Genomic DNA, 8,451 nt, shown 5'->3' on the forward strand with positions numbered 1-8,451 from the left:
CATTCTAGTTTTTGTAGCTGTAGGGTTAGATTTTTTGCTTGTGATTCTTCTATCTTTTTAAGGTAGGCCTGTGTTGCTATGAACTTTCCTCTCAGGACTGCTTTTGCTGTGTCCTATAGATTTTGGTCTGTTGTGTGTTCATTATAGTTTGTTTCCAGAAACTTCTTGATTTATTTCTTGATGTCATTGTTAACCCATACATTATTTAATAGCACGTTATTTATTCTCCATGAGTTTGAATGTTTTTGATTTTTTTCCTTGAGGTTGATTTCTAGTTTCAAGGCATTGTGATCTGAGAAGATGCTTGATACAGTTCCAATTTTCTTGAATTTGTTGAGGCTTATATTGTGTCCTACCATGTAAGCTATCTTTTAAAATATCCCATGAGCATTTGAAAAAAATGTATATTTTGCTTCTTTGGGGTGAAAAGTTCTATATATATCAATTAAGTCCATTTTGTCTAGAGTGTTGTTCAATGCCTCAATACCCTTGGTGTTTCTTTGCTTCAAAGATCTGTCCATTGTTGACAATGGGGTGTTAAAGTCCCCTACGATGAGTGTGTTCTCTTGATATCCTTCTTGTAGTCTTCCAAGATTTTTCTGTATACATTGTGTGCTCCTATGTTGGGTGCATATATGCTTACCAGGGTTATATCTTTTTCATGGATTGTTCCCTGAAGTATTATGAAATGTCCTTTGTCTCTTTTTATTGCCTTTGCTGTAAAATCTGTCTTGTCTGACATAAGTATTGCTACCCCAGCTTTTTTTTAAATTTCCGTTTGCTTGGAATACTTTTTTCCATCTCTTTACTTTCAATCTGTGTAAATCTTTTGTTTTGAGGTGTGTCTCTTGTAGATAGCATATGTGTGTATATTTGTCATGTTGTAACTATAGCAATTAAATCACATATCTACACTCTAATGTTAAATCATTGTATTGACTTAAAAAATTTTTTTTCATTGGTAGTTGCAGCTTGATTTTGAGACGAACAAAAAATTCCATTTCCTTCCCACCTCTGCCCACTCCTGCGATCCAATGAGCAAGAGAATTTTAGTAATAGAAGGCAGGAACCAAGGTGTCAGGGGCAGACATGTTGGATAGCGGTTCTAGATTCAAGCGCTGCCATCTCCAGTCCTGGCTTTCTGGGCCTCGATCACTGTCTTTGTTGCCCATTTTCAGTCAGTGGCCAGCCCCAGCCAGTACATGATGTCAATGAACCAGGTGGTTGTGTTGAAAATTAAGCCAAATTCACTTGCAGAGTAGTCAAAAGGGAAGATGTGATGGTAATTGTGGAAGCCTTCACTAGCGGTGCCCAAAGTGACCAGTCGGTTCTGCTGAGGACTGATGTGCTTGTCATAGGGCCGGTTTCCAAACATGTCGGTGGCACCGTTGACCAGCCAGGTGACGTTGAGTGAAATGGTATAGCAAAAAATGGAGGCCAAGAAGTAGGAATTCCACAGACTCTCTCCCCAGATCCACCAGGGCACCAGTGCGAGGACCACAAAGCACACAATCACCATGGAGATCTTACAGTACACTCTCTGGAACCAGACCACAGGATCAGCCAGCAGATCAGTGGCGTCTAGCTTTCTCCACTTCTTGACGACATCTCGATGCTTCTGAACGAACAGCCACCCAATGTGAGAGAAGAAGAAGCCCTGACAGGCATTGTGGGGGTCAACATCAGTCTCTGAGTACTTGTGGTGGACTTGGTGGTCCCTGGACCACTTGACGATGTCATTCTGGAAAGCCGTGGAGTTGGCAACACCCAGTAATAGCCTCAGAGGAAGCGTGGCCTTATCTGACCTGTGGCTCCACAAGCGACGGGCTCCCAGAGCAGTCAGGAGGAAGCAGAAGTAGGCCCAGAGCAATGTAAGTGGGTTGGCTTTGGGGATGAACACCAGCGAGTACACTGCGGCCTAGTGGAGCAGGTTCATCGGGATGATGTTCCTTCCAACGATGTTCTGCCGCTGCTCCTGTGCACCCAGGCTCTTTGGCCGCCACAAGCCTCCAAGCCCTTGACCCCTGCACCGCTCTTCTCTGTGGCCTTGCAGACGGGGACTTTTCCCCCAGTCGGCGGTCCGGCCTGTCAGGGCTTGGAGAGGTGGGTGCCAGCAGCAGCGGCAGCAAGCGGGTAGAGCTCTGTCCATGTGGATCTCTCCAGTGAGGGCAGGAACTGCTGCCTTTTAGAGGGGATCTCTACACCTCCCGTCCCTTCTCTGGTTCCTTTTCTATTGAGGCATTCAGCATGGCCTAAGGATGCAAACCTGGGAGCCCAGCATCCGTTCCTGCTGTATCAGCCATGCCGCTGCCAGGGTGGAGCTCAGCTGCAAGGAAGAGGGAGAGAGAGCAAGGGCAATAATATTTTTTTTAAAGAAAGTTGTATTTTGTTTTTAAAGACTTTATTTTTAGAGAGAAGGGGAGGAAGGGAGAAAGAGGTGGAGAGAAACATCGATGTGCTAGAGAAACATAGATTGGTTATAACCCTCTCGCACTCCCCCAACAGGGGACCTGGCCTGCAACCCAGGCATGTGCCCTGGCTGGAAACCAAACCAGAGACCTTTCCATTTGCAGGCTGGTGCTCAGTGGGCTGAGCCACACAAGCCAGGGCTCAATAAAATCTTTAATCTTGGAGAATGTTGGGTAGACATTGATGAAATGCAGGAACTTACTTAGAATTCACTGTAGATGATTATAAACTACTGAAACATTTTGAAAATGTTGAAGTGAATTGACAGAGATCATTTAAATCATCACCAGAATTTAAATTCTGTTATCTTTGTAGAATATTCTAGAGTTGTGAAATTACAAGGAGGGATATAAAGTCAGTGGTTTGTTATATTATTCACAATCCCACAGTAGTATAAATTTAGGTAGGCTTAAGGGCTCAGAATAAAGACTACATTTCCCAGGGTCCCTTGCATCTACATGTGATCACATGACCGTGTCACCACACAGTTAAGACTATTTCACCATCTTTGAGCTTTCTTAAGATGGAGTGGTGGGGGGAAGGACAGACTAAGCAACCTGCACTCTTTGCTGTCTTTATTCGTTTCTCCTTGAGTTCTGAAATGTAGGTGCTGCTAAACCTTCTGTCTCTGGGCTCGGTTTATTTGTGTGTGAGAGAAATCAACTCCTTGGAGGAAGCAAAAACTGTTTGGAGTATGTCACTTTCAGAGGAGCCTAATTCTAACTATTGCAAGTGCTTTCATAAATTTAGTTGATTTTAGACTTCAAAGGAGCAGCTGGTGTATTTGACAAGTTCTCACAGATGAATCCATTTCATATCGTGATCCTGAGTTATCAATGGTGACACTCAATAAGCCTGGTTGGTGTTATATTCTGTACTCCCACCTTCTCGCAATACCCACTATGCAGCTATGGAGCACAGCACAAAACAATGAGCTTGTATTTTATGTAGCTTTAATTGGGGTCAGGGCCAATAATCAAGATATATCTGTGTAATAATGGATCCATTTAGAAAAGCATTTGTCTGTATTTGATAGAGTCCATCCATACCACACCTTATTTTGTTACCCAGTAAATTTTTTGTAATGATGCTGCAGCCAGGCTTAATGTATCCCAAACCAAATTCATCCTCTTCCCATGGATTTGTCCTCTCCTGCACTTTCTATCTGATACAGGGCATGGTCATTCATCCAATGAAGCGAGCCAGAAATCTAGGCATCACTTTTAGTTACAAGTTCTACCAGATCCACATTATGACTCTCATGAGCCCACCCCCTTTTCTATATTTTTGGATCACATCCTGTCCAAGGCACTAGGAACCTGTCTAATCTAGGATGTCTGCCTCCTGCCAGTCTCCTGGCATCCTCTCTTATCCATCTCTGATCTGTCTCCACACAGTGCATGGTGACCATATCACTCTTCACTCAAAAGTCTCCAGAGGTTTTCATATAGGATCAAGGTCTAAACCCTTCTGTGTCCAAGATGGCCTAATGAAGCTTGTCCTGCCAGCTTCTAGATTCTGTTGGCCCTGCTCTCCTCCTTCTCCCTGCTCTCAGCCACACAGGCCTGTTTCAGTTCTCCCTGTGCTCAAGGCTTCTCCTACTTCAGGTCCTTTGCACAAGCTGCTCCTGCTTCCAGCAACCTTCTTCCCCACCATCACATATTTCAGGTCTCAACTCCCACACACCCCTTCAGGGAGACTTCACCATCCCTCCAGAAGAGCTATGTTCTACTAGGCCCTTAGTTGGTACTCAGTAAAATGTTTGTTTGAGAAACATGGAATGGCACCAAGCATTAAAGTCATCATTGCCCTCCTTCACATTTGTAGTGTCAGGGAGCTGGATGATGAGAGATGTAACTTAGTTATGCAACACCAGGCCTGAATTGTACCAAGGAGTTATACTCTGTGAAAATACAATTTGGTGTATCCAACTGGTATATACCTACAGGTATACCCATATTCTTATAATAACTATTTTATACCAGAATTCTATAAATACTGGGAAAAGTCATTGAAAAACTGTGGCTTATTGTTGAATGCAACTTAAAAAATACTTACTCTTATGGCTTTAAATACAACAGGTATGCTGACCATTGCCAAATTTACATACCTAGCCCTTCTTCCTTAACTCTAGATTCCTGTAACTGATGGCCTTCTCAGCATTGGCCCTTGGACTTTTAAAATCTTTCACACAGCCCTCCTCCACCCAGGCCTGCTATAGCCATTTTCTCCCATGTCACAAAGGGAAACTGTATCCTTCTAATTAATAGGCCAGCAACCTTTCAACTTGTCCTTGACTCCATTTCCACAATCCAGATCTAATCCATGAGCAAATACCATCACTCTCCCTCCAAAATACATTGAGAATGCTACTTCTCCTGGTGCTCTGCTCCTGCTGGGTCTTGAACATCATGTTCTCAGGCCTGGACTACTAATCACTGTAAAACTTGCTTCTTGCTTCCACACCTGTGCCTATGGTCTGTCCTCCACACAGCAGCCACTGTCATCCTTTTACAATGGAAATTTGTTGTAAACAAACACCTTCTCTTTTCACCCATGTTACCAGACTAAAGGGGTTCATTTGTCTCTATGCATCAAAGCCCAATAAGACATGAACAGGAGCTTGCAGCAAAGAAAGTAAGGGTTTATTTTCAGGATGTGGCCCACAGCCAGAAACAGGTGAGCTACTGCTCAAAGATCTATCTCCCCAATGTCTTCCAAAAGATGGGTTGTGTAGGGGAAAAATCATAATCATGGTTACTAAGGGAGTTAGGGTAGTGGTCAGGGTCACGATCTCTACTGATTGGCTGGTAGTCTGGTAGAGGGTAGCTGATTAGTGCATCTGGTCCTGACATCAGCCACAGCATTGCTTGGTTTGGTTTCCCACTTTTCTGAGCCTGGAGTTTAAACACAACTGAGGCCTAGATGTTATTTCTAGCTTGACCTGAAAATCTGTCTCTGGGGTCAATAGATCCAAGACTTTGTTCCTAAGATTACTTGTTGCCATCCATAGTCTCATTGTCCTGAGGCCTTAATGATTAAGAGAGTGGGAAGTGGGTGAGTCAGGGTGGTGGATGAGGCCAATTTGAATAAAAAGTAAAGACAGAAATGTCATACTACAGAAATAAGATTTCTATGTGGTTATACCCAGAGTGAACCCAGCACACACTGTGGCCTCCAAGGCCCTGCTCACCTGGCCCCTATGACCCTTACCATATTCCCCTTCTTCTTTCTGTCTAGCACTTCCTTAATCCTGGAAAATGCTCTACTCAGGGACTTCACATCTTCTTGGCCTAGGATGCCGTGTACCCAGACTTCCATGGCGATTTACTCCAACTTCTCTAGAGTGCAACTCCATGCTCTATGCCCAACAGGCCTCCCATGAACATATAAATATATACATATACATATTTAACTATGTTTTATTGATCATACTGTTACAGTTGTCCCAATTTCTCTTCCCTCTGCTCCCCTCCACCCAGTTGCCCCCTTCCTCCAGTTGTCCCCTCTTTTAATCCATGACCATTGGTTGCGCATATAGTTCTTCTCAACCTCTTCCTGTCTACTCCATTCCCTCCTACTATGCTTCTTAATTTCTGTATCATCTCCCTCCCTTTTCCCCTTCCCCCTCCCTGGTTGACCTCCCCCTAGTATGTTCCCCATACCTATAGTTCTTTTCCCACTCTCATTGCCTATTTAGTTTACCTTTGTTTCGGTTCCCTAGCTTCTGTTGTTGGTTGTTGTGATACAGTTTTCATTTTAATGTTCATAGTTTTGATCCTCCTTTTTCTAAATCAGTCCCTTTAACATCTCATATAGTAATGGTTTGGATCTAATGAACTCTTTCAGTTTTATTTTGTCCTGGAAACACTTTCTCTGTCCTTCTATTCTGAATGACAGCTTCACTGGATAGAGTAATTGTGGTTGTGGGTTTTGGATTTTCATTACTTTGAATATTTTTTGCCTTCTTGCCTTCAGGGTCTCCCTTGAGAAGTCAGCTGGTAGTCTAATTGGGACCCCTTTGTACATGATTCTTTTCTTCTCTCACTGCTTTTAAGATTCTCTCTTTATCTTTAATTTTTGACATTTTGATTATAATGTGTCTTGGTGTGATCCTCCCTGGGTCCAGTTCTTCTGGAACTCTCTGTGCTTCCTGGACCTGTAAGTCTATTTTCTTCCTCAAGCTCGGGAAGTTCTGCTTCATTACTTTTTCACATAATTTTTCAATTTCTAGTTCTTCTTCTTCTCCCTCTGGTAATCCTATAATCCAAATGTTTGGTCTCTTATAGCTGTCCCAGAAGTTTCTGATCCTCTCCTCACTTTCCTTGCTTTCTGTTTCCTCTTTCCACACTGGTTGACTGTTTGTTCCTTCTCTATGTTTCGGTTTGTGGATTTGATCTCTGGATTTTATTTCCTCACCACTTGTCTCATATGTGGTTTTGTTCTTTTCAGTATGAATGGCTTTCAATCCTTTCTCGTCTTGTTCCAAATCTTTTGTTAATTCTTTAAGCCACTTAATTGTAGGGGCACCAAATATTCCCTGTAAAAAGTTTCAATATGTAAGTATGTAAGGGCTTTAAATGTTCTTTGTAAGAAGTAGCAAGGACTTGCTAAAAGGCCTTGGAAAAAGGAATGTAAGAAGGAGTGTTATAGCAATTAGTGATTTACAAGCTAAAAGGACTTCAGCCTCTATCACCTCCCATTTGCTTGCTTGTGTCTGGTTTATAACATTTGTGAAGGTTGTGCTTTGCAGAATGTCTAGCCCTTTGAAAATAAATTGCCTCACAGGGAGTTCGTCCCTGGCTGAAGAGCTATGCTGCCGTGGAAGATAACCTTTAGCCTTGCGAATTTCTGTTCCTGTTACTGCCAAGACATTCCTGCAGTCCTGCCCAGCCCCCTCTTCCTAAGGCTGTTTCCCGCCAAAGAAGAAACAAAGAGACTGCACCAGTATAAAAACCCAGCGTTTAGACTCCATTGGAGGTTGGAGCATGTTAGAGACCTGCTCAGGGTCTGCCCAACTGCTGGCCAATATTAAAAATCCTTTGCTTAACTTTATACACCGCTTCAGAGTGTTCAATCTCGCCTATGTAGCCGTAACATTTTGGAGGCCCCAGCGAGATGCCTCTGTAAAGCGGTGCCGCCTTCGGTGAGCCCCCGGGGCTTCGTGCGGTCCCGTGTGTCTAGCTGACGTGTGGCAGGACAGCGGCCGCAAGCTCTGATTGGGAGCAATTCCCTGCGCCTTCAGGAGACACTCGGGAGCTGCTAGAAGCCCTGACGGCCCAGTCTAGAGTAAGCAAAGGACAGAGGACAGCCTCGGCGACAGGTGAGTGGCAACCCATTTGGGCAGCGGACTTGGGCCACTGCCACTGAGACTTGGTCTCTTTTGTCCTCTGGACGCAGAGGTACATATTCCCGAACAGGGAATTTGTTGAAGCCGGCTTGGCTAGCTTCATTTGGATTGTATAGAGCTCTTTTGGTTTTGGGGTTCTGCTGCCTGTAGCCGATGCTGTTCATCTAATCTCAGAAGCCTAGGCGGGGTTTGGGTGGGATTGTTTAACCTCTGAGTGAATGTGTGAGTGAATGTTAAGGTTAAAGTAAAAAAAAAGTTATTTCCTCCTTTTTGTGTGCCTCCACAAACTTCGGTCTATGGAGTCTGAGTGGGCTCTAGCCTCGCAGGAGGAGAGGCCAAGCGGACATTTGTTTGGCTTCCTTTGGGAGCTCCCAGCCCGTGTTTGTCTGCGCCGTGAGGGGGGAATTGCTCCTGTGCCTTGTGTTCCAGCTCCTAATTGTAATCCAAATTAAGTGCATGTTTGTAGCAGTCACGTTAGCCAACATAAGGGGACGCCAGTCTAAGCCTGCACCCACAGTTCTTGACTGTGTGCTCCAGAATTTCCCCAAGTTCCGGGGACAAAATCCCTTCATAAACTCTGGCACCCTGGAAACATTCTGTAGGTCAGAGTGGCCTGCTTTTGGGGTCGGATA

General features: G+C 44.1%; 1 pseudogene; it reads right to left on the minus strand.

The window, feature by feature from the left end:
- Positions 1-1,111: 1,111 nt before the first annotated feature.
- Positions 1,112-5,790, minus strand: LOC150012739 (stearoyl-CoA desaturase 5 pseudogene; annotated as a pseudogene).
- Positions 5,791-8,451: the final 2,661 nt, after the last annotated feature.

The sequence above is a fragment of the Furipterus horrens genome, unplaced genomic scaffold (genome assembly GCF_987537825.1).
Source record: "Furipterus horrens unplaced genomic scaffold, mFurHor1.1.pri manual_scaffold_4, whole genome shotgun sequence".
NCBI lineage: Eukaryota > Metazoa > Chordata > Mammalia > Chiroptera > Furipteridae > Furipterus > Furipterus horrens.